This window comes from Microtus oregoni, unplaced genomic scaffold, assembly GCF_018167655.1.
Source record: "Microtus oregoni isolate MIOR12 unplaced genomic scaffold, Mior012 000004F_ref0000308, whole genome shotgun sequence".
NCBI classification, from domain to species: domain Eukaryota; kingdom Metazoa; phylum Chordata; class Mammalia; order Rodentia; family Cricetidae; genus Microtus; species Microtus oregoni.
The window spans coordinates 46,608,840-46,636,487 of record NW_024543063.1 but is presented as its reverse complement, the minus strand read 5'-3'; the positions used below and the strand labels follow the sequence as shown (position 1 = coordinate 46,636,487).

General features: G+C 40.1%; 1 protein-coding gene across 4 annotated transcripts in view; it reads right to left on the bottom strand.

Moving 5' to 3' along the window:
* Nucleotides 1-27,648, bottom strand: part of Ctcf (CCCTC-binding factor) — a 50,652-nt gene that overhangs the window by 19,466 nt on the left and 3,538 nt on the right. For all 4 annotated transcript variants that reach the window (XM_041650005.1, XM_041650006.1, XM_041650003.1 and 1 more), the window contains exon 2: nucleotides 23,635-23,751. The gene's annotated coding sequence lies outside the window, so the exon portion shown is untranslated. The remainder of the gene's footprint in view (nucleotides 1-23,634; nucleotides 23,752-27,648) is intronic.

Here is a 27,648-nt window from a genome sequence, read left to right as displayed (position 1 = left end):
GACAAAATGGGAAATTTGAAGCAACAACCTACAGGCTTAAGTTTTTAACCCAAGGGAACTTAGCCTCCAGAGACAGTTGGCAAAGTCTAGGGATATATTTTAGTTTTTATTACTGGGATGGGATGTCATTAATTGTATGGGTGAAATCAAAAGGCACAAGTCAATCTTCTACTACAAAAAATAAAAAAATAAAATTAAAAAAATCGCCAGAGCTAGGTACTGCGGCACATGACTATAAAACTAGTATTTGCAGAGCTGAGGCTGAAGGATGAAGCTTGAGACTAGCTTTGACCATATAATTTGACCCAATCACAAACACAGACACTAGATACTAGAAACATCAACTGAACATTATATTAAAAATTATCTGTAAAGCTAGTTTAAAGCTTACACATTTGGAGTGCATTAGTAAAAAAATGAATTTCAGTAAGAAGAAAGTTCAGGATAGCTATTGCACAGCATACAAAAATAGTTAACCATCTCAAGTGCTCTTACTATAATTAAGGTAATACATATGCTAATTAGTATAATTTAAAGATTCCTCAACACATAGATATTTCAAAATGCTATACACTACAAATATATATTTTTTTCCTGTTGATTAAAAATGAATTAAAGTGAGCAGTGGTGGTACACGCCTTTCATCCCAGCACTCAGGCAGAGGCTGGCAACTCTTTGAGTTTGAAGCCTGTCTAGTCTACAGAGTGAGTTCCAGGACAGCTGGGGCTACACAGAGAAACTCTGCCTGAAAAAACAAAAACAAGCCGGGCGGTGGTGGCGCACGCCTTTAATCCCAGCACTTGGGAGGCAGAGGCAGGTGGATCTCTGTGAGTTCGAGACCAGCCTGGTCTACAAAAGCTAGTTCCAGGACAGGCTCCAAAACCACAGAGAAACCCTGTCTCGAAAAACCAAAAAAAAAAAAAAAAAAAAAAAAAAAAAAACAAAAACAAAAACAAAAGCAAAATTAATGCCTTCGATCCCAGCATTTGGGAGGCCGCGGCAGGTGGATCTCATCTCAGTGAGTTCAATTGAGGCCAGCCTGGTCTACAAAGTGAGTTCCAGGACAGCCAGGACTGTTACACAGAAAAACCCTGTCTTGAAAAACTAAAAATCAAAACAAACAAACCCTTTAAAAATCAACTTTAAAAGTCTTAGGGAATAGAATGTGGTGGTGCATAGCCTTAACCCCAGTACTGGAGAGGCAGAGACAGGCAAATCACTGAGTTTAAGGCTAGACCAGAATAGCTAGAATACTCGGTGAGATTCTACCTCAAAAAACAAACAGAAAAGTACATTTTATAACTATTTATAAAGCACTAGGAGAGAGTTTGCATGTTTTTTATGGTTCTAGGGGTCAGATCCAGGGCCTTATGCCTTGCTGTTTTTTACTAAATTTTCCTTGGAAATCATCCTTTGTCATGATGTTCTCCAGGAAGCTGTACTGTGTGAGACTAGGCTCAGTTGGTAAAGTGCCACTGAGGTTATGAGTTTGATTCCCAGCACCCACATGAGAAGTTGGGGCATGGCAGCGTGTACCTGTAATCACACTGCTGGGGATGCAGACACAGGAGGATCCCAGGGCTCACTGGCTAATCAAACTAAATAGGTAACTTCCAGATTCAGTGAGAGACCCTGTCTCTCAAACATAAGTGGGAAAGCAACTGAGTGACTGTTTGCTTGCACATGCACACAAACATTCTGTCTCTTTCTCAAATTCCAGTACTGAATAAAACTGAGGATTGCATTGCATACCTGTAAAATCAGCACTCTGTATGTGGAAGTAAGAAGATCAAAAGTCAAAGCCATCTTCAACTACATAATGAGCAAGGGCAATTTGGGTCACATGAGACCCAAACACACCTCTTTATATTCAGATATAATGCTGAGTATGCAGGTAGAAGAACATTTGTGAGTTTGAGATCATTCTGGACTATACAGCAAGTTTCAAGATAACCAGTGCTACACTGAGAGATCTTGTCTTAAAAAAAGAAAATTTTGTTTACAGAGCAACTTCCAGGACAGGCTCCAAAGCTACAGAGAAACCCTGTCTCGGGGAAAAAAAGAAAGAAAATTTTATAGGTACGCTGCTTACTATATAAGTTTAGACATGCCTATATTCAGGATAAATAAAGCATTAAATATAACTAAAGTGACCTTATATTACTATCATCCTCCCCACCCCAACTTCTAGTGGTGAGAACACTGAAGTGCTATGAGACAGTTTAGTAATTAAGGGTACTGTTGATCTTCAAGATCCCACTGGAAGCTAACAATCATTTCTAACTCCAGTTTAAGGGTATGCAACTTTCTTCTAGCCTCCAAAGGCATCACACATGCAAGTTGTGCAGATGCACGTGCAGACAAAACAGTCATACATATAAATTAGTAAGATAAAAATAAACTTTTAAAAATCTACCCTTTCGCCGGGCAGTGGTGGTGCACACCTTTAATTCCAGTAGTCGAGAGGCAGAGGCAGGTGGATCTCTGTTGAGTTCGAGGCCAGCCTTGTCTACAAGATGAGTTCCAGGATGGCCAGGACTGTTACACAGAGAAACCCTGTCTCAAAAAACCAAAACAGTAAAGAACAAAAAAGAAAACCAAAAACCAAAACCAAAAAAACTACTCTAACATTTTAAAGTGCATAATACTGTATCATTATTACGTGTGTGTACTGTTCTTCTATAGATCTCTAGAGGTACTTGTTCATTTTATATTCACTGAGTAATAATTCCATTTCTCTCTTCCATCATACTTAATTTTTTTTAAGTCTAGCCTCAAACTTGATCCCCCTGTCTCAGACTCCTGAGTACTTAGAATTAGGGGGGTCATTGTGTTCTATCATAAAGTTGTTCACTCATTTTTGAGACAGGGTTTCTCTGCATAGGCTTGGCTGTCCTGAAATTCACTATGTAAACCAGGGAGACCTCAAATTTACAGAGACCTGCCTCCCTCTGCCACCATGCTTGTCTCCAGTTTCTTTCTCTTAAATCTTGAGAGTATCTAGAGTAAAATAATGAGCCAGTGAGATGACTCAGAGGTGAAGGTACTTGCTATCATCAATCCTAATGACCCAAGTCTGATGGCCTAGGACCCAAGCAGTAAGAGAGAATCTACTCCTACAAACTGTCCTCTGGCTTTCTCAGGGACGATGGCATACTCATGCACACACACACATACACACTAAATAAAAGTTAATCTGAAAATATTAAGAGTGAAATGGGGATCTGGAGAATTGGTTCCTTGGTTAGGAGTACTTGTTATTCTTCCAGAGGACCTAGGTTCAGTTCCCAACGCCCACATGGAGCTTGGAACAGACTGTAATTCCAGTTTCGGGGTATCTGACTCCCTATTTTAACCTCTTTGGCATCAAGTGTGCAGCTGGTATACAAATATTCATGCAGGAAAAACCCTCATACACATAAAGTTAATCTATAACCAAAAAATAACTAAGAATAAAATGAGTCTGAGAGTCATCTAATTTAAAGTAATATTGTGACCTAACAAAAATCATAAGTATACATAAAAGGTTATTGCTAAACAACAATTTAAAATACTTTGTGTTCTTGCCCTAGTCTTTTGCTACTTTATTATAGATGCAATCCATTATTGTCTGTGCAGGCATTTTATCTGTGCTAGCATTCTGGGAAGACAGCATAAACCCTTAAGAGAAAGAACCATGGCCTGGCTTGGAGGAAGGCAGTGTGACTATGCTGAAAGCACATGTTCACATAAATTAGAACCTGAAGGTTACAAAACCCTACCTCAAAATAAGAAGGAAAAAGGAGGCTGAAGACACAGCTCACTCAAGGCACCCCATTAGCACTTACGAGGTCCTAAACTCAATTCCAGTACTAGCCTCCTTCGCACCCAAAAATGAAAGATGTGTTGCATAACTTAATCCCAGCCTTGAGAGGCAGGCGGATCTCTCTGTAAGCTTGAGGCTAGGCTGGTCTATACAGCAAGTTCTAGACCATAGGGCTACATAGTGAAATCCTGTCTCAAAACAATACCTCCCCCAAACCAACAACAAAAAAAACTCAAACTACCACCACAACAAAAAATTGTATTTTCACCCAAATACTGTTCTCACTGTCATCTCCCTCCTTGTGCTTCCCATCTCCTTCAGATCCAATTCATTCATAGGACAATAAAGCTTCCTGAGGTTCTGAGGCCATCACTTTCCTATTATGTATCTGCTAATAAAATAAAGCCACGATTTTGTGCTTAGCAATGTCTCATATAGCTGAGTGTGGTCATGTACACTGGAATCCTACTACCATTCACGAGGAAGAGGCAGGAGGACTAGGAGAATTCTGAGGTGGCCTTGGCTTTATATCAACTTCAAAGCTGGCCTGGGGAATATTTGAAAACTATCACGTAGCTATTTTTTCAATTGAAACATTCTATCCATGATGGAGTAGGGAGTCTCAGAAGACAGAGCTAGCTAAGGGAACGTAAGTCTCAGGAAACTCACGAAATTTAATGGCTCAAGAATCTCACAAAGTACAAGACTTATAAAATCCTCTTCAAGGTTCTATTAGCAGTGAACAATTACTAGGGGAGAGAAACTTTTCAACAGGGCTGCCTTCAAAAGTTGGGCAAGGAGGCCGGGCGGTGGTGGTGCACACCTTTAATCCCACCACTTGGGAGGCAGAGATAGGCGGATCTGTGAGTTCAAGACCAGCTTGGTCTGCAGAGCGAGTTCCAGGACAGGCTCCAAAGCTACAAAGAAACCCTGTCTGGAAAAACCAATAAGTTGGGCAAGGAACTCCTGTTCCGTGGTAGGCCTTTAGGTCACACAGCTGTTCTGAATAACCCATGCTCCTATAAATAACTCCAATAAACTCACTAATTGGTTCACTGAATTCAAATTGAGTCAAGTAATTTCTGTGGATTGTGGGTGACAACATACCTAAGGTGGATGAACACCATGCAACATGGTAACATCACGCAACACACCCTATCTCAAAAAACACAAACCAGGGGCTGGAGAGATGGCTCAGCGGTTAAGAGCATTGCATGCTCTTCCAAAGGACCCGAGTTCGATTCCCAGCAACCACATGGTGGCTCACAACCATCTGTAATGAGGCATCCGGTGTCCTCTTCTAGCAGGCATATATGCAAACAGAATATTGTATCCATAATAAATAAATAAATATTAAAAAAAAACCACAAACCAGAAATATAAAGTCTATTTCCTCAAATTTAAAATAAAATCAAAAACTGAGGCCAGGCCTAAAGCAATACTCGCTCAGTTGCTCACTCACTCACTTCAATTAATTCATTAGTGGTACTGGGGACTGAATTTGAAACTTTCCACACTCTAGGCAAGAACCCTATACCTACCCTCAGCTTAGCAACATTTATTTATTTATTTATTTATTTGGTGGTTTTTCGAGACAGGGTTTCTCTGTGGTTTTGGAGCCTGTCCTGGAACTAGCTCTTGTAGACCAGGCTGGTCTCGAACTCACAGAGATCCGCCTGTCTCTGCCTCCCGAGTGCTGGGATTAAAGGCGTGCACCACCACTGCCCGGCAGCAACCTTTATTTTTGGACCAATTTAACAAAGCCCATAATTATGTGTAGAATAAAGACAAGAATGATGAAAAACATTCTTAGGAAGTCAGTTTGATTTGTAATGCTGTTATCTGCTTATACTGCCTTTTGCTCTAAATATCTAAGAGCAAAATAATACAATGCTTAAAACAAAGACCTCTTACTAGCTGTTTCACCACAGTAGAGACAAACCTGTTACCATAAAGGTGAAGTCAAGGGATACCTGTGGAATAAATTATAACCTATAAATTCAAAAAGTCCAACCACCAGCGTCCAGCACCTTGTAAAATCTAGTATTTCTGATTGTGAAAGATTAACCTCTTAAATTTTCAATAGCAACACTAGAACAACTTTATACATTTGTTGCTCAAAGTATGGTATGAGGACCAACAATATTGGGATAATTTTGGCATTTGATTGAAACACAAACTTTAAGCTTCACCCCTATCTTGCTATCAGGATCTAACACTTAACATTAAGCCATTTCTCTCTCCTTTAAAAAAAAAAAAGGTTTATTTATTATGTATACAACATTCTGCCTCCATGTATGTCCGCATGCCTGAGGAGGGGGCCAGATCTCACTACAGATGGTTGTGAGCCACCATGTGGTTGCTGGGAATTGAACTCAGGTTCTCTGGGAAGAGCAACCAGTGCTCTTAACCACTGAGCCACTCCAGCCCTCCTTTTTTGTTTTTTATTTCAGACAAGGTGTTACTCTGTAGCCAGGCTAGCCTAATTCTGTCTCAGTTTCCAGGATACTGGAATAATCACTATGTAGGTCTTGGTAGGTAGACCAGGTTGAACTGGAGCTCATAGAGATCCCCAGCCTCTGCTTCCTGAGTGCTGAAATTAAAGGTGAGTACCACCAAGCCCAGCACCACCAGCGCCATTTTTTTAAAAAGTTTTTCAGATCATGCAAGCTCCAAAGTTAATATCCCAGCAAACAAGAGTGATAATCCAAATGCTTAAAGTTAAGGAATAGAGAAAAGGCCCCATTTATGCTACAGACAGCATAAGAAAAGATAATTCCCATGTGGTAGATGTTTAAGGGCAGCCCTGCCAGTGAATCACTACATCACCCCAGACTATTTACATATCCCCATGAAAAATCAGATGGAGGAGTCTGTATGGTAGCACATGCATGTGATCCTACCACTTGGTAGGTGGAGAGAAGAGATCAGGAGTTAATGGTAACTCTTGGTTACAGTGAGCTGAGGCTAGCCCAGGCTACATGATACCCTGTTTCTTTATTAAAATAAAATATAATCAAATCCATAGAGAAAAAAATTTCTTCTACAAGCTCGTCTCCCCAACCCTTGTGGTATTATAGTACATAATTTGAAGAACACAGAAAATCAATTGTCTGTGGCGGGCGGTGGTGGCGCATGCCTTTAATCCCAGCACTCGGGAGACAGAGGCAGGAGGATCTCTGTGAGTTCAAGACCAGCTTGGTCTACAGAGCTAGTTCCAGGACAGGCTCCAAAACCACAGAGAAACCCTGTCTCGAAAAACAAAAACAAAAACAAAAAACCCCCAGAAACAAAAAAAATCAATTGTCTGCTGTGAATTGGAAAACGTCAAACATTAAATATTACATTAAGAAGAAAAAAAAAAATCTAAAAGAGATCACTGAATTGTTCCCAGGTAGAAAAATAACCGGAATAAAGGAATACAAATTGAAAACAATTATACTGCCAGGAATTGAGCTGATAGCACTCAATCAAAGGAACACAGAAAGACTTACAACTGCGCACATAAGAATCTACTGAAGTCTTAAGAAACAGTTTCTGTTTTTACAGAAAAAAAAAAAGCAACCAATCTTTCTGACACTGCTTAGGAAGAAATCTCAGTGTACCTCCTCGAGCAGTGGCTTCCTCAGCTTAGGTTTCTCCAGAAAGGAATCCCTCCTCCGAATCAATAACTAACCCAATAGTCTAAATCAGGCCTCTCTCCTTTACTCCCTGAGGGACTACACTCCTAGCTGCCTTGCATGTGTCAACTGTTGTAATTCATCTCCTCCCTTCTTGACTCCTGCTTTCAACAATTCTTGATTGTTTAAATCTTTCTCCTCTCTTCTTTGTATCCACCATACCTTCCTAGGTTTTACGAAACCTCTTTGGTCAAAAGAGACTATTAAAAAGGAATTTACAACATTTCTACTCATTTTCCTTAACCCTACTTTAGCTGCTTCCTGTCCTGGATCTTTTACCTGTGTCTCTGAGAGTTCTTCCTTCAGCTTCCTGGAACATACCAAGGTTCTGGAACCACTTCTGGCACTAGCCTTTTGAATCATATCTCCACTTTCAAACCTGTATCTGCAATCTGTTTCAGAGCCTAAAGGCTACTAACTACTACTATCTACTACCACCACTACTACTTTCTCAACTCACAGGTACTAGATGGAGAATAAAAAAAGGAAGGCTGTAGTCTTTAATTTATCACTAAACATGGAAGAAATTATTTAGTAAAAGAGTTTTACCCTGGGGATTGCAGTTTCACTATAAACTGATACATTGTTTCTTTGGGATTTGGGTTTTTTTTTCTTTTTAGTTAAGTGCCTGAAATGGAATGTAGAGTCTGTACCTATGAGAGATTCTCTACCACTGGGTTATATGACTCAAAGAGTACTTTCAGAACAAATCTCTATTGCATCCTCTATACTCAAGGTAGAAGAGAGAAACACACTAACATCTCATCAATTTCTGAAAAGAAGAGGAAGGAGGAGCTTTCTTCAGATTTAGCGAGATCTAGACAATTAGGGGTGAAGGGCTAGAAGGAAGAAAACGTGGTTCATAAGTATTCTCCCGACTTCTTCACAGAGTGGATACAGAGACCTAACTCTGAGACACCTGAGATCTGCCATGCTCCCATGCCATAACCTAACTATATATCCTCTCAGGGAACTTGCTAGATCAGCCTCCTTTATCCTCTTCTCTTGGCTTTTCTGTCAGCTCTATGCCGTCCAATTATGTCCCATCTTAAACCTCATTTTACTGTGTAGTTTTCCTCATGTATTTTTTTGTACGCTCAACTCCACATTTGCTGTTTCCAATCCTCTTCCACCTTTTTGTTCAGCAGTTTGGCCTCTATTCCTTAGTATTCTATTGAACTGCTCTGAGGCCGGCAATGACTGTTAATGGGTAAATACAGAGGGGACTTTCCTGTCCTTATCTGACTTGACCATCCTGTGAAGAAATTCAATATTCTATTCTAGGCATTCTTCCAGACGTAAGCCAGATCATCTATAAACTGGACACACATGGGCCACAAAGTCTTATCCCCCACAAAACTGCTTCCAATGAATGTTTTTGGCATTATGCCCTTGGCTCATAACAAAGGAAATATAAGTGAAATTTTATTTAGAATTAATGTTTAGTTAGAAAAGCTATTCAGAAAAGATTACTTTTTCTTTTGCTTTAAATTATTTTTAAAATTATTTTTTGTGTATGGGTATTTTGCCCTAATTAAGACAGTAGATAATAACTTCCTAATTTGCATTTTCTGCACATGTACTCCCAAAATTCTTTGTGGAACAAACTGGGATTTAAATTTAAAATTGTATGTATTTGTGATAAACAGAAGTTAGAGAAAAATTTTATCTGTGTACCATGTGCTGGCAGAGGCTAGAAAGTGTCAGATCTCCCTGAACTAGTTACAAACAGTTGTGGTCCACAAAGAAAGTGCTGGAAATTGAACCGAGATTCACTGGAAGAGCTGCCAGTGTTCTTAACCAATCTGCTATCTCTCTAGCTACAAAGATTCTTTTAAAACTTTTTTTTTTGATTTTGTGATCTTACATAATAGACCTTGTTACTATTTTTAGTTGGTTATATATATATGGATCAATTTGTTATTAATTTGCTGAATATGAGTGGTCTGAATAAAGATAACCCCCACAGCCGGGCGATGGTGGTGCACGCCTTTAATCCCAGCACTCGGGAGGCAGAGGCAGGCGGATCTCTGTGAGTTCGAGACCAGCCTGGTCTACAGAGCTAGTTCCAGGACAGGCTCCAAAGCCACAGAGAAACCCTGTTTCAAAAAACAAACAAAAAAAGACCCCCACAGATTCATAGGGAGTGGCATTAATAGAGTAGGTGTGGCCTTGTTGGAGGAAATGTGTCACTAGGGGTGGGCTTTGAGGTTTCAGAAGTTCAAACCAGGCCCAGTGTCACTCTCTCTTCTGGATACCTGCCCATTTGGATGTAGAACTCTCAGCTACTTCTCCAGTACCATATCTGCCTGCATGCCGCCATGTTTCCCAACATGACAATAATGGACTAAACCTCCGAACCTGTAATCCAGTCCCAATTAAATGTTTTCCTTTCAAGAGTTGCCATGGTCATGGCGTCTATTCATAGCAATATAACCCTAATTAAGACAGTAGATAATAACTTCCTAATTTGCATTTTCTGCACACGTACTCCCAAAATTCTTTGTGAAACAAACTGGGATTTAAATTTAAAATTGGATGTATTTGTGGTAAACAGAAGTTAGAGAAAAATTATATAGAAATATAGAAAGTGAAATCATAAAAACTTATCAAAAGAAAGGAAAATCAAGCAGGGCATGATGACTCTTGCCAATGTTAATTCAAGAAATGAAAACAGAACTGCAGTTAAGGACAACTATAAGACTGTCTCTCAAGAAGCAAATAGCGCCAGGTTGAGCTGGAGAGATGGCTCAGCCGTTAAAGGCTAGGCTCACAACCAAAAATACAAATAGTGCCAGGCAGTGATGGTACACACTTTTAATCCAAGTACTCAGTGGCAGAGAAAGGTAGATCTTTGTGAGTTCAAGGCAAGCTTGGTTTACAGAGTGAGTTCCAGGACAGGCTCCAAAGCAACAGAGAAACCCTGACTCTAAAAACAACCAAAAAACACCCATAACAACAACAACCAAAATAGCTGGACAGTGGTGAGGCACACCTTTAATCCCAGTACTCAGGAGGCAGCAAGGCAGCAAGGCCAGGATGGCCAGGGATACACAAAAAATTCTGTCTCCAAAACCAAAACACACACACAGTGGTAGTCTGAATGTAATTGGCCCCCTTAATCTCATAGGGAATGGCACTAGTAGAAGCAGCTTTGTTGGGCTGGAGAGATGGCTCAGAGGTTAAGAGCATTGCCTGCTCTTCAGCATTGCCTGCTCTTCCAAAGGTCCTGAGTTCAATTCCCAGCAACCACATGGTGGCTCACAACCATCTGTAATGGGGTCTGGTGCCCTCTGCTGGCCTGCAGGCATACACACAGACAGAATATTGTACACATAATAAATAAATAAGTAAATAAATATTTAAAAAAAAAAGAAGCAGCTTTGTTGGAGAGGATGGGGCCTTGTTGGAGGAAGTATGTCACTGTGAGTGTGGGCTTGGAGGTTTCTTATCTATGGTCAGTTTACTTCCTGTTCCCTGAAAGCCAAGATGTAGCCAGCACATCTGCCCGCAGGCCACCACATACCACCCAATGATGATAATGATTGAACCTTTGAATCTGTAAGCAAACCCCAATTAAATATTTTCTTTAGAAGAGTTGCCGTGATCATAGTTCCTATTCACAGCAATAAAACTCTAAGGCAGACAGACACATACACACAAGAAGGAAACGATTAATAGCTTGAACTAAAGATGGAAACAAATAATAGCCCGAACTAAAACAGTGCAAGATAATCTGGATGCTGGTAGTGTATGTCTTTAATGTGAGCACTCAGGATTAAAGTGAGTTTGAGGACAGCCTGGTCTACATACTGAGTTCCAGAGCAGCCAGGGCTACACAGAGAATCCCTGTCCAGTATAAAAAATAACTTAATTAGTAACTGCAAGACCTATTTCAAAGACACAGAACTCAGAGCCATGAGTGGTTAACACAGAACTAGAAATCTCTAAACTAAAAGAAAATAAAGAAAAAAGAAAGGAAGGAAAAGAAAAGAAGACAAAAGGCTAATACCTCAGTAGTCAAGGACATACCAAGCATACTCAAAGCCCTAAATTCATTCTATCTCTAACGTCAGAACAGATATGCAGCTTTCAGATATGAAAGGGACAAAGGCTTTATACTAAAAATAGAAGTGATCACCTTAAGATAAAAAAAAAAAAAACAACAAAACAGGCCGGGCGGTGGTGGCGCACGCCTTTAATCCCAGCACTCGGGAGGCAGAGGCAGGCGGATCTCTGAGTTCGAGACCAGCCTGGTCTACAAGAGCTAGTTCCAGGACAGGCTCCAAAACCACAGAGAAACTGTCTCAAAAAACCAAAAAAAGAAAAAAAAAAAAGACAAAAGAAAACCACTAAACAGCAAATCAGTTTCTAGCACAGCAAACAAACAAAACCTATGTTGAACAAAATTAAAAACAAAACAAAACAAAAAACAGGGAGATATAGTTAAGTTGGTTGAGTGTGTTTACCTAGGATGTAGAAGCCTCTGAGTTCAATCCTAAACACTATATATAAACTGGGAATGCTGTCAAGTACCTATAATCCTAGCAAACCAAAAAAGGAGGTAGGACAATCTGAGGAAAGTCAAGGTCACCTTCCTCTACATAGAGAGTTTGAGGAAAGCTTGGTTTACAGATCCTGTCTCAAAAAAAAAAAAAGGAAAAAGAAAGTATTTGCAACTTCTATAACAATACATTAATTTTGTTATATAAAAAGGCCAATAAAATTGCTATGAAAAAGGTAAGGGCCAAAATAGAAAGCTGGGCAAAGAACACGAACAATTAATAGGGGAAACTAGGAACAATTTGCTAAGTCTATAATCTTCTTCCTGAAGTACAGGCAAAGGATCAGAAGTTCAAAGATACCCCGAATTCTATCAGACCACCACACAAAACACAAAAACAAAGCAAGCAAACAAACAAACAACAACAACAACAACAACAAAAAACACAATAAAACCTCCAAATGGTAGTAACAAAGGAAAAAGGTTATGGCTCGGAAGGCTTGCCCAGGCGTCTGAGCCCTAGGTTCTATCCTGAGCACCAAAATCAAACAAACAGCAGATGAAAGAAAAAAACAAACAAACTTGGAACCTCATTAATAATGAAAACAAAACAAAACAGTGCAGCAATACCTTGGCTGTGGCTGTCTGAATGGTTCTTTCCAATGCCTGTCATGCTGCGGTGAAACTAGTAACTGTTAACGTGAATAAAGAAAAGTATGATCTTGATGTGCAGTGGTGGCACAAGCCTTTAATTCCAGCAATTGGGAGGCAGAAGCAGGATATTTCTGTGAGTTTGAGGCCAGCCTGGTCTACAATGCAAGTTCCAAGACAGCCAGGACCACACAGAGAAACTCTGTCTCAAAAACAAACAAAATAGGGGGCTGGAGAGATGGCTCAAGAGGTTAAGAGCATTGCCTGCTCTTCCAAAGGTCCTGAGTTCAATTCCCAGCAACCACATGGTGGCTCACAACCATCTGTAATGGGGTCTGGTGCCCTCTTCTGGCCTGCAGGCATATGCACAGACAGAATATTGTATACATAATTAATAAATAAATATTAAAAAAAACAAACAAACAAAATAAAAAACCCCACCAAAAAAAAAAAAGCCAAAGTCCCACCACCCACAGAAAATATGATCTGGTAAACAGTATTAGCAAAGGGTAGCATATGTTCAAAACAGATGCAAATTTTCCAAGTATATTTGATTAATAGGCCAACATGGAAACTGATAAATAGTGAAGAGACCAGATTGGTTAATATATAGAAAATATTGTGTATTTTAATATTTATTTTAGCTGGGGATAGTGGTATGTGCCTGTAATCCCAGTACTTAGGAGACAGGGACAGGCAAATCTGTGAGTTTGAGGCCAGACTGGTCTACAGAGTTAGTTTTAGAAAAGCCAGGGTTGTTCCACAAAGAAACCCTGCCTTGTAAAACAAAACAAAAATTAAATTTATTATGTGTGTTTGTGTGCCTGAGTAATATGCATGTACCTCTTCCACTCAGGAGGCTAGGAGGTCAGAAAAGGGCATCAGATATCCTGAAACGGAGTTACAAGCAGTGGTGCTCCACCTCGTGGGTACTGAAGCTGGGTCCTCAGCAAGAGCAGTTAAGTACTCTATTTAGTTGCTAATTCAAGCCAGGCGGTGGCGCACGCCTTAATCCTAGCACTCAGGAGGCAGAGGCATGCAGATCTCTGAGTTCGAGACTAGCCTGGTCTACAGAGCTTGTTCCAGGCCAGGCTCCAAAGCTACAGAGAAACCCAATTAGCTCTGAATAAATAAATGAATAATCAACATTTTCAGACACAGATCTTTTCCTATTTGAACTGTTCCTTTTTTTCCTTCTCTCTCTTTGGTTTCTTGAGACAGTATTTTTCTCTGTGTAACAGCCCTCACTGGAACTCATTCTGTAGACTAGGTTTGTCCGGAACTCACAGAGATCTGCCTGCCTCTGCTAGGATTAAAGACATTTACCATCACCACCCAGCTCAGTTAAGTACTCATTACTGCTGAACAATCTTGCCAGCCCCATGCAACTGTTTTTGCTTGTCTGTTTTTTAAAGAAAGAAGGGCTGGAGAGATGGCTCATGAGTTAAAAGCACTGGCTGTTCTTTCAGAGGACCTGGATTCAAGTCCCAGCACCCACATGGCAGTTTACAGTTGTCTGTAATTCCAGTTCTAGGGGATCGGATATCTTCACACCAATTCTGTGAGTTCGAGGCTTGCCTGGTCTACAACAGCAAGCTCCAGAACAGGCTTCAAGCTATGGAGAAATTCTTTCTCTCAAAACAAAAACAAAAACAAAACAAAACAAAAAAAAAAAACAAGAAGGAAGGAAGGAAGGAAGGAAGGAACCAGTTGAGAGGTGGTGGCATGTGCCTTTAATCCCAGCACTCAGGAAACAAAGGCAAGCAGATCTCGGAGTTAGAGACCAGTCTGGTCTACAAAGAGTTCCAGGACAGCCAGGACTATTCAGAGAAATCCTGTCAAAAACAAATACAAAAAACACCACCAAAAACAAAACATGGACTGGGAGATGTAGTTGAGAGCCTATTATTTCTGATGTGCAAGGTTTGATCTCTATTACTCCAAAAACAAAATAATAAAACAGGTTGGGGACATAGCTTGTGTTGGTCACACAAGCATGATGATCTGAACCAGATTTCAGAACCTTTATATATGCAAAAAAGCTGATGGAAGCACGACCCTATTATCTTAGTACTGGGAAGGCAGAGGCAAGATCTCTAGGGCTTTCTTGCCAGTCAATATAGTTAAATTGGTGAACTCAAGATTTAGTGAGAGACCCTGCCTCAAAAAGGCAGAAGAAAACAACATTAACCTCTGGCCTCTACATGCACTTGCATACACGGGTGCATGTGTCACGCGAAAAACAAAATAACCCCTGTAGCTAACACTTGTAGATGGTTTTAATAACTGATTACAACTTTATAAAATAAGGCTCAAATACTCATGATGAATGAAGGATAGAGAAGCACGTGCCTTAGTCCCAACTACCAAATGGACTGAGGAAGGAGGATCACTTGAGCTCAGGAGTTAGAGGTAGATTGTGCAAGGACTGAGGCAGGAGGATCACTTGAGCTCTGGAGTTTAGAGGTAGACTATGCAACATAAATCTTTTAAAAACACAAAGTGGTGGCGCATGCCTTTAATCCCAGCACTCGGGAGGCAGAGGCAGGCAGATCTCTGTGAATTCGAGGCCAGCCTGGTCTAAAAGAGCTAGTTCCAGGACAGGCACCAAAAACTACAGAGAAACCCTGTCTCAAAAAAAATCCAAAAAACAAACAAAAAAATCAAACAAACAAACAAAAAGCTACAAAGTTGAGTATGATGGTTCCACTTATACTCACAACACTCAAGACGCTGAGACAAGACCTTGAATTTGAAGCCAGGCTGAGTTATACAGCAAGATTATACTAATACATGTAATAGAAAAACCTTCAAAATGGTTAATGCTTACTCTCTGGCTTAGCTCCCAGCTTGTACAGTTTGTTCCCATCCTTGCTATTCATTTAACCTAACCTTTGAGAGCTCCCTGCTAGGCATCTCTACACCAGTGTCTGCTGTCTTGTTCTCTTCTAGCTCAAAACATCTCCTATGTCAAAATCTTTTCAACCTTGACCAGGGCAGACTGACTTTGTTTTTCTTTAACTGTATCTGCAATTTCCTTCAACAAATCACTCATTTTAAAGGCAGGAATTATGTGTTATTTTTGTATTCTCTAAAGCAATGACTACAAAACAATTTTAGGTAAACAGCAAATACGCATGTATTAGTGAAATGTACATGAAATACAAATGGCTTCATGCACAAGGCTACTGAAAGAAGAGAAAATGGAAAAACAAAACACTAATTACATGCTAAGTGAAATCCTAACAGCAAATTTATTTTCTTCATTGCACTAGTTATTTTATTTTTAGAGACAAAGACTCACTATGTGACCCTGGCTGGCCTTGGAATTCCTAACCAAATCAGGCTGGTATCAAATTTGCAATCCCATGCCCAGGTATTAATGTTTGACTACATAAATTTTAGTAATGTATTATCATATAGGATAACACAGTAAGTGTATTCAACTATTCTTAGAGGAAACGACCCAGATAAGTATGTAATATTCATCATCACATCATTTAATCATTTGGAGAAAAATGGTCACTGTACTTCAATTATTCTATTGCTGATAATAAGACACTAAAACTGGCTTGGGCTAGATATGGTAGCATATTGCTTCAATCCCGGCACTCAGGAGACAAAGAGGCAGATTAATGAGTTCCGGGAGAGCCAGGACTACACAGAGATGCTATGAACAGAAAACAAAACCCAGTGTCATGATACGGAGCCTATAACTGTACTTGAAAGACAGAGATAGGAGGATTGTATTGTTTTGTTTTGAAGACAGCGTTTCTCTGTGTAGCCCAGGCTGTCTAGCTCTTGCAGACCAGGCTGGTCTTGAACTCACAGAGCTCCACCTGCCTCTGGGATTAAAGACATGTGCCACCACTGCCCAGCCGGATTGTTGGAAACTTTAAGGTCATTCTAGTCTACTTACGTAGTGAGTTCCAGACTAGCCAGGAGTATGTAGTGAGACCTTATCTCAAAATAGAAAATGAAGTGATGCAAGCACTTAGAAGATGGAAGCAGGAGATCAGGAGTTAAGACTGTCATGGGCTACAGAGCTGGAAGCCAGTCTGAGCTTTATAAAACCTGTCTCAAAAGCCCTAGATGAACAAATAAATCAGACTGGGAATAAAATACACCCAGAGACAAAGCCTCTGCCTAGCATGGAAGGGGGTCAACAAAACAGTCTTCATATCTCTAGGAGACAAGTACTAGTCACTGTAAACAGACAGTAGTACATTAAATAAGACTTGGTTGGACTTATAAAACAGATTCCTGTAGACTGACTTGAATTTATGATCCTTCTGCTTTAGGCTCCCAAGTAGCTCAGATTACAAACCTGTTGTAGCAAACAAGGCATAATAAATACACTATGCAGACAAAAAGAAATAGTAGCCTCAGCTGGGTATGGTGGCACACACCTTCTTTAATCCTAGAGCTCACATGGATGAGTTCGAAGCTAGCCTGACCTACACAGCCAGGCCAACTGGGGCTACCTATGAGACCCTGTCTCAATAATGAGGTAGAGGCCCTTAATAGTTCAATTGGTCTAGTATACACTAAACACCGGGTTTGAATGCCAGCACTACATAAACCATGCAAAAAGTTAAGAAAGGGTAAAGCCCAGAGGGAAAAGAAAAGGTATATGGATTAATATAAGTTAAGAAAATCCAGAAAGAACCAAGGCAAATTAAAATTAAGACTGGGCTTTTATAAGTAAAAATAAGCAAAACTAAGCCTCTGTGCATTTATTTGGAAGCTGGGTGGCTAGGCTCCCCAAAAGAATCAAAGAGTAAAAAAACAACAACAGATCTCTCTAAATTTAAGGACATTTCAGGACAGCCAGGGTTATGTAGTGAGTACATTTTTTAAAAATCTTTTTAAAAAGATTGGGAAATTGGTTGAAGAACTTGCTGCTCTTGATTTTTGTTTTGTTTTGTTTTGTTTTTCGAGACAGGGTTTCTCTGTGGCTTTGGAGCCTGTCCTGGAACTAGCTCTGTAGACCAGGCTGGTCTCAAACTCATATAGATCCGCCTGTCTCTGCGTCCTGAGTGCTGGGATTAAAGGCGTGCGCCACCACCGCCCGGCTGCTCTTGATTTTTGTTTCAGCAACCGCATGGCAGTTCACAGCCACCTGTAATACCAGTTCCAAGGGATCCAATGCCCTGTGTCCTCACCAAGTATGAATGTGGTATGCAGACATAAATGCAGGTAAAACACCCATGTACATAAAATCTAATAGACCAGACAGTGGCACATGCCTTTAAAACCAGCACTAGGGGCAGGCGGATCTCTGTGAGTTCAAGGTCAGTCTGGTCTACAGAGCAAGTTCCAGAACAGCCATGAAAACCCTGTCTTAGAAATAAATAAAATAAACATACAAAAACCAATGACTGCAAAAATGGCCCTGTGGTAATACTTTAACATGTCCTAGGTTCAATCCCCAGTACTACCCCCCCCCCCCAAAAAAAAAGGAAAAAAAAAACCCAAAATACCCCCAAACCAAAAGCAGCCAGGTGTCATATTATTTAGCACTGTAAAGAAAGGAGGACCATTAAAAACATTCTTGGGTCGGGCGATGATGGCGCACGCCTTTAATCCCAGCACTCGGGAGGCAGAGGCAGGTGGATCTCTGTGAGTTCGAGGCCAGCCTGGTCTAAAAGAGCTAGTTCTAGGACAGGAACCAAAAAGCTACAGAAAAACCCCGTCTCGAAAATCAAAAATAAATAAATAAATTAATTAATTAATTCTTGGTCACATAGTGATTTTGATGCCAGCCTAGACTATGTGAGATTCGGTCTTAAGCTTGAAGGCTCAGTGGTCAAGAGGGCGTATTATTCTTGCAGAGGATCTGCGCTTAGTTCCCAACACCCACAAAGGTGCTCACAACCTCCTGAAACTCTAGTTCCAGAGGAATCCAGGACCAAAACTTCTGGCCTCAAAACATACCTACACTCATGAGGACATACCTACATGGAGACAGATACACAGACACAAATAATCTTTTAGTCAAAAAAGATAACCCAATGTGTAAGTTTTAGTAGTTCCCTAGCAAGTTAATGAAAGTGGGACAAAAGTTGCAAAAGTAGAGCAAAGAGCGCACAAGCAAGAGAGCAGTCTCCAACTACTAACGCTGTTCATTCCCAAATAGCTGTCTACACAGGGCTCAGTTCTTAGTTTTCTCATCTGACAGCAAAACAGGCAAAGCAAAAATAGAAGCTCCATAGTAGAACAAGTGCTAGGAAGAGAAGGTAACATGGGCTGGAGAGATGGCTCAACCGTTAAAGGCTAAGCTCACAACCAAAACCACCAGAGGTTTCCTAACTCTGGCACAAAGAACAACTTATGTGGATAAAAAGAAAATTTTAAGATCCAGGTATAATATAATGGTGTACACCTTTGATCCTAGCACTTGGGATGCAGAGGCAGGCAGATAGATCTCTGTGAGTTTGAGGTCAGCCTGGTCTACATAGTCAATTCTAGGACAGTGAGAGCCACGTGGTGAGACTTTGTCTCAAAAAATACAAAAAAATAAAGACCCCCCCCCAAAATAAAGTAACTGCTAAAGCTACAATTTCTCTTTCTCTCTTTTACAAGACATATTTGTAGTTTACCCATATGAGCATTTTACCTGTGTGCATGTATATGCGTGTATCGCTTGGTGCCCAGGGAGGCCAGAAGAGCGAGTTGGATCTCTTAGAACCGGATTTACTTACACATTTGTAAGCTGCCATGAGACTGCTGGAAACAGAAGAAGCCCAGTCTTCCACAAGAGCAGCAAATGCTCAACGGCTGAGTCTTCTTTCCAGCCCCATAAAGCTAGAAATTCACTTCTTCCCAACCTCATGATGGTGGTGATGGTCCTGGAGACTAATACACCTAGGGTCCTGTACATGCGTAGCAAGTGCTTAATAGAAACCTAATGCTAGACTATAAGGCATGTGCTAGGCCTCTGGTTTATTCCCCAGTTATCACCAAAAAAAAAAAAAAAAAAATCCTCAAATTTACTATTGTAATCTGGGTTCAAAGGCTCTTTATTAAGGATATTCCATTTATTGTGTTTACTAAACATTTACACAGAGAAAAGAGGAGGCTAATAGAGACGTCAACATTAGTGTCACACTATCAATGGGAGGCCAGTTTCTGAGCAACATTATCTACAACCCAACACTATGGTAAAGCAAACTAACTCCTTGCTTTTTCTTATCTTCCTAATAGTGACAGTGCCAAGAATCACCAGAGCCTCACTTACCTCTGAGAAGCAGCTCAGAGTCTCTGTTTTTGGAAGTCCTACAAGCTTGTTTCAGTTAGCATATTAAAGAAAGCTGACTCTGTGGTAAGCTTATCACTAATAATTACAGAAGAGGAATAAATCAATCACACACACACAGAAGGGTTTATACAGAGCTAACAGATAACTTTCTATGTTTAGAGGGGCAATCAGGAACAGTGGTTCTTACACATTTTTTTGTATCAGTATCACCTAGTGAATTTTAAAAAAAGACATTTTGATTCAGATGTGGAATAAGTAAAACCTTATTTTTTTTTTTTTGGTTTTTCGAGACAGGGTTTCCTGGAACTAGCTCTTGTAGACCAGGCTGGTCTCGAACTCACAGAGATCCGCCTGCCTCTGCCTCCCGAGTGCTGGGATTAAAGGCGTTAAGGCCACCAGCCATGACAGCACGTTTATAATCTAAGCACTCAGGGAAATGGAGATCGGCCTCTTTGATAGTCAGACTCCATTCCCTGCATTCCAGATTATAATCATATCTCATACAGAATCTATGTTCCATGATCTCAAAGTTGACCTAAAATATAATACTTTAAACATAGATTTATTGTTTCCTAATGTGAGTTCACCCCACTCCTCAAGTCCCCTTTTGAGACAAGGCTTCACACTGGCCTCAAACTCATTGGACCCCTCTTGCCTGAGTCTCTGAAGTGCTAGGAATACAAATGTTAGCTACAATATCTGGCTTGTTTGTTTTTTAGATAAAATCTGCAAAACTGCCAGGCATGGTAGTGCTTGACTTTAATTCTAGCACTTAGGAGATAGAAGCAGATGGGTCTCTGTTGAGTTCAAGAATTACTTAGAGAGACCGTTTCAAAAAAAAAAAAAAAAACTGCAAAGTCATCTCCAACTATTCATATCTCACAGAATAAGTTTTTAAGTTTCATCTCTATCCTTGAGTGTCACCAATACTGAAAGATACTTGTGTACAAGCGAAAAGCAAGCTCATAGTTTTACAATGCATCTCAGTATGTGACCACATTGTACTACCACAAAGGCTACTGGATAGAACCAATACCATTTCTGTTTGGTGAGGGGGGTTCCTATAAGGCTAACATTAAGTCAGAAATCTTAGAGCTTATATTCAACAACACATACTTATGGTAAGAATAAATAGCAATATAATGCTCTTAACACAGATCAAGAGTTGGGAACAATCCCCAATTTCTCAGTGAGTATAATAAATAGTGTCACAGGATACAATATGTACAACAAAAAAAATTAAAAGAAAAATCTGAAAAGTATACATGTATACTATGTTCTACACATAGAAATATAAAAATGTAAGTAGAAAAAGACAAGATCTCCTGAGTAAATTGGGAGCATTGAAGGGGAAGGAAGAGGCGGGGGGGGGGAGGGGGCAGAGAAAGATATAGAGCTCAATAAAAATCAATAAAATTTAAAAAAAAAAGAAATATAAAGAACAAAGGAATATTAGATTCCTAAAACAATTTGTCAAACTGGTCACTTTTTTTTAAATATTTATTTATTTATTTATTTATTTATTATGTATACAATATTCTGTCTGTGTGTATGTCTGTAGGCCAGAAGAGGGCACCAGACCTCATTCCAGATGGTTGTGAGCCACCATGTGGTTGCCGGGAATTGAACTCAGGACCTTTGGAAGAGCAGGCAATGCTCCCAACCACTGAGCCATCTCTCCAGCCCCCCAAACTGGTCACTTTTTAGAAATATAAATATAGTGTTCTGTTTAGGAGCAGCCAAAGAAAAGTTTCTCTGTATTGTACAGAGACTAACAATAGACATCCAGTAATGAAACCTGACCCTAAAAGTAATAGTCAATGATATATATCTATGGAAAATGTCACACATACAAATGAAAATCAAAGCATTCAGTCAAATACAAAGAATGTGGATGCAAGATAATGTTAGAACTGGAGTTACAGATGGCCATGAGCCACCAGATAGATGGGTGCTGGAAATCCAATCCTGGTCCTCTGCAAGAACAGTAAGCACTGAGATATCTCTCTAGCTCCATGACAAGATTTTCTCCCCACTACTGGGACTTGAATTTACTTCATGCAAACTAGGAAAGAATTCTACTACTATGCTATATTCTCAACACTCAAAAATCAGTATAAATTGTTAAAGGACTAAGCTGGAGCTAGTGAGATGGCTCAGGGTATAAAGTACTTGTAACCAAACCAAATGGCCTGCACTTGAACCCCAGAATTTACGTGGTGGAGAGAACTGACTCCTATCTGATCTCCCATATGCACAGGAGCACAAGCATGTATGTTTATGTACATGTGCAGTCGAGCTAATGACAGCCAGGCATGGTGGTCATTAGCTAGGATGCCAGCACATGGGAGGCCGAGGCACAAAGCCAGAACTGTTTCAACAGGCTGGCAAGTAAGCATCAGCAACAAAAGTATCACTTTTCTCTCTTATGTTTCTACTGTGGTGCCCATAAAAAAAACACTTCCCTGAGTCTGGAGAGATGAGCACTCGCTTCTCTTCCAAAGGATTCAAGTTCAATTCCCAGCACCCACATGGCAGCTCCCAACTGTTTCTAACTCCAGTTTTTGAGGATACAACACCTTCACACACATATACAGACATTACACCCAGGTAAAAGACCAATACACATTAAATAAAAAACCAAAAAAACACTTCCCACTAAAGGTACTCATACTTCATTTTAATACTTTATTTTTCAAGACAGAAATACAGCTTGCACTCTGCTTTAAAAATGTTAACTTAGGGGGCTGGAGATATGGCTCAGTGGTTAAGAGCACTGACTGCTCTTCCAGAGGACCCGGGTTCAGTTCCCAGCACCCACATGGCAGCTCACAACTGTCTGAAGATCCAGTTGCAGGGGATCTGACACCTTCACACCAATGCACATAAAATAAAGTTAAATAAAGCATAAAAATATTAAAAAAAAATGTTAACTTAGAGACAGGAGGATCTCTGAGTTCGAGGCAGCCTGATCTACAGAGCTAGTTCCAGGACAGGCTCCAAAGCTACAGAGAAACCCTGTCTAGAAAAACAAAACAAAACACACACACACAAAAAAAAAAAATCTCAAAGCAAAATAGACCCCAACATTTATAAGGTCTTTTCCAAGTATCCATGCAGAGTATAGACTAACAAAATTGATAAAGACTATCACACTATAAGGCAAATATGGGCTAACTAGACTAACTCAAGAAAAATTTTATCAGATACTAGTTTCTCCAACAACAAAATCACAACTGTTCATATCAAAATTATAAAACTATAAACTGTCATTTACCACTTCACATCATCTCCCAATGGTCAAAATATATAACCCAAAGGTTTCTACAAAAAACATTGTATCTGCCCTGTCAATCATCTAGTATATGGCACTACGGTTTCATACCCAACACCTGATAATATTGCTTGCATGCTCTCAATTATCCAATGTGCTGTATCTCCTATGCTCAAAACTACCCAGAAATCCTCTACACCCAAAAGGGTGGCATTACCTCATACTTTCCCCCTCTGGGGACTGAATTTAGGCTATAACATTACACCTCTTAGGTTCCCAAGTGCTGGCTGGGATTACAAGCATATGCCACCCCACCCATCTTTTTACTTTTATTTCCTCTAGGGTGGCCTTCAACTTGTTATTCTCCTACCTATGCCTGGCATAGCTGTAACCACAGGCCTACATCACTGAGCTCAGCTAGTCCTTTTTTTAAGAGCAAACAAAGGAAAAGGCATTTACCTCTCCGTGGCTGCAAAATCAGTTTGAGGAAGGAAAACAGAACCCAGTTCTGCAGTCCCTAGCTCCAAATCTGTCTGCTAGCGCATCGTGTTCTTTGGTTCTAGGTTTGTAGTCATTCTAAAAGAAAAGCAGAAATCATTTAATGAGACAGCAAATTCACATAAACACACCATATAGCATAAAAAGGAAGACTGATAGATATGATTGGGAGGAAAAAACAAACAAAGAAAACAATAGACCTGCTGGTTGTAATAATGAATGAAGGTCTATGATGTCAGCACCTGGGAAGCAAAGGCAAGAGAATTGCCAATAGTTCAAAGCCAGTTAGAGATACAAGCAAGATCCTGTCTCAGAAACAACAAAACCTCCACCCCAGGCAACAAACTGTTCATATATTAACTGAATCATTCTACAAATGCCTTTCAAGCCAACAATAAATACAATTCACTTCCTTTTTAGACATTCAATGAACAGATACAGATTAAAAAGATTTATGATTGTTAAAACAGTAAGTACTCCGTTATAATCATGGCACATACACTCAAACTACCAAAAGTTAATTCTTACAGCTAAAAAAATAATTCTTTAGCAGTTTGTTTCCTTATCTTCAGTAAATAGTATGTAGTGTTACTGATTAAGTTAGTTTGCTGCACAAACTGGTAAGCTTATTAACAAGAGGCAGGAGAAGCTTTCAAAGACCTTTGAAAATCCTAGAATAACAAAATACTTGTCTTAGTGAACATTTTCCCTTTATAAACTACAATGAACTGAGATACTTCAAGTAGAATGGACAATATCTCTATTTAAAAAAAAAAAAAAGGCATGGAAACCAACACCTTTAATCCAAGCTTAATCCAAGCACTCTAGACTCTAGGTCAGAGGCAGGAAGATCTGAGTTTGAGGCCACAGCAGGCTCCAGGACTGTCCAAACTACTTGAGAGATCATGCCCCCCGCCCCGACCAAAAACAACAACAACAACAAACCCAAAAAACAAACAAAAAAGCACCGAGGAAATAAAGAGAGAAAGGGAGGAAAAGAGAAAGCCCTAAGTGAAATACTCTGCGAGCTTTCAAAGGTGGTGGCGTACACCCATAGTCCCAGGTTGAAGTAGGATTATGAGTCTGAGGTGAGACTATCTCTGAAAACAACAAAAAGGGCTAGAGGGATGGCCCAGAAGTTAAGCAGTTAAGAGCACTTGCTGCTCTTGTAGAGGACCCAGGTTCAGTTCCCAATACCCACAAGAAAGCCCACAACTGTCTACAACTCCAGATCTAGGGAATCTGACCCCCTTAGACCTCCATGGGTACAAGGTATGCACATGGAATACATACATACGTGCAGGCAAAATCATTCATACACAAAATAAAAGTAAATCTTTACAAGCAACAAAAAGTTTTCAAAGAATCTGGTATATAAAGTACAACAAAGAGGAAATCCATCTCATAATTTAACTAGCTCAATAAAATAAGCTGATACAATACTTTTAAGACTCCTATGGGAGGCAGCATAACATAAAACTGTTATTATTCCCTAAGAAACAATTTCATATTAAGGTCCATAACACCATCAAAAGGGAACAGAATTTACATCCCAAAAATTTTAAATTTATTCCAACAATAAAGATTAGGTGCATAAGCCGGGCAGTGGTGGCACACGCCTTTAATCCCTGCACCCGGGAGGCAGAGGCAGGCGGATCTCTGTGAGTTCGAGGCCAGCCTGGTCTACAAGAGCTAGTTCCAGGAAAGGAACCAAAAGCTACAGAGAAACCCTGTCTCGGAAAAAAAAAAAGATCAGGTGCATGAAAAAATATATCACCACTCTTGAGGTTTAATGTCAAAAGACTATGTAATACCACATCTTTGCATTCAAATATTAAACCACTGAAAAAAATGCACCATGATATTGGCTAAGAAGCAATGAAGATACAGACTAGAAAGGCTGTATGGTAGTTCCCCAACTTCTTAGGATGGTACATGTAATTCCAACACTTGGGAGTCAGAGGCAGAATGATGGCTATGAGTTTGAGGCCAGCTTAATCTATTTACATCATGGGTTCTAGGCCAACCAGGGCTACTTGAGACCTATCTCATAACAAATTAAAAATAATTTACAAAATAAAAGAGATTTGTTTTTATGTATGAGTACTTTGCCTGCATGTACATTAAGCACATAGAGGTCAGGACAGGAGAGTGAATGTGAGACACCATGTGGGGAATAGGAACAGCAGCACCTGGATGCTTCGCAAAAGCAACAAGTGCTCATAATTGCTGAGCCATGTCTCTAGTCCTGGAAGGTTTCTTTTTGCTGTTTTGGTATTTTTTGAGACAAGGAATCATTATATAGACTAGGTTATTCTTAAACTCATGATTCTCCTGCTTCAGCCTCCTGAGAGCTAGGATTACAGGCATACACCACCATGCTTGGCTTTAAGTGGTCTTGAAAATACATGTGATACAACAAATCTACATATCTGAGAACAGCTATCTTCAATGTTACACATATTTCATCTATTGTTCTTCCTCAACCTGTAAGTTCCTTTTCAGTCTTGAACCATTACCAATCTTAGTTATTTGAAGAAGGATCATTTTAACCAACAGTTTGACGTCATCTGGAGCCAACACATGTAAATAGAATATAAAGCTAGACAAATTAAGATTCCTAGGCGAGAGAGAGAGACTCTAAAGTAGATGTTGTGGAATGGCTGTGATGCCAGCAGCAACCCCTAGGAGAAAAAAAGGCTCAACAGAATTTTCAGCCAGTAAGTAAAACATGTGAAAGACTCTGCTGTAGGACTCCTCCCTACAGCATTAGTCAGGCACATGTGGATCTGCCAAGGAACTCTCAAAACAGGCATTGGTCCCAACTGGAGTCCTTTAATTCTCAATATCCTTAAAAAATAAATAAAAAATAAAAAGACCCTTACACTCTTAGAACATATCTAAGGTTCTACTTTTGCACCTCCTAAATTATCTTACAAGGCTGGAGAGATCCCTAAGGAGAACTTTCCAACAACTCTTAAATAAGTAGGATTTCCTTATATAGGCAGATAGTCATATAACTGTGTCACATTATTGTCCTTGGGATGAGCTAGATGGCTCTGTGGGTACAATCTACTTCCAGGAAAGCCTGATGACTTGAGTCCAGAATCAAGTAAAAGTCCATTGCTTTACTCTCAGCACTCAGGAGGCTGAGACATCAAGTGTGAGGCCGGCCTGGTCTACACAGTCAATTCCAGGACAGCCAGAGCTATGAAGAAAACTCCTGTCTTGGGGCTGGAGAGATGGCTCAGTGGTTAATAGCACTGAATGCTCTTCCAGAGAACCTGGCTTCAATTCCCAGCACCCTCCTCCCCCTCCATGTCAGCTCACAACTGTCTGTAACTCCAGATGTAAGATCTGATACCCCTTTTCACATTAAAAACACAACCTGTCTCAAATAGAAAAGTGGGGGGAGAGAATACAAGTCAGCTGCAATGGTTCATGACTTCAATCCCAGCACTTGGGAGACAAGGGGCTGGTAGATCTCTTGAGTACAGCACCAATCTAGCCTACACAGCAAGTTCTAGGCCAACCAGGGATCCAAAAAGAAAGGAGAAAATGGACTCTACAGTGTTGGACCTTCCTTCACACACCTGCCTGCACTCACATACACAAAGGCCAAAGGACGTGATGTCTTTAAACTCAGGCAAAGGCAGGTGGATCTCTGAGATGGAAGACTAGTCTGTGTTACATAGCCAGTTCCTGACTAGCCAGAGCTATAGAGTGAGACCCCATCTTGAATTAATTAATTAAATAATAAAGCCGGGTGGTGGTGGCGCACGCCTTTAATCCCAGCACTCGGGAGGCAGAGGCAGGCGGATCTCTGTGAGTTCGAGGCCAGCCTGGTCTACGAAGGGAGTTCCAGAACAGGCTCCAAAACTACAGAGAAACCTTATCTCTAAAAAAAAAAAATAATAATAATAATAATTAATTAAATAATAGCTTAAAAACTTTGTTTTGTGCTCGTTTTTGAGA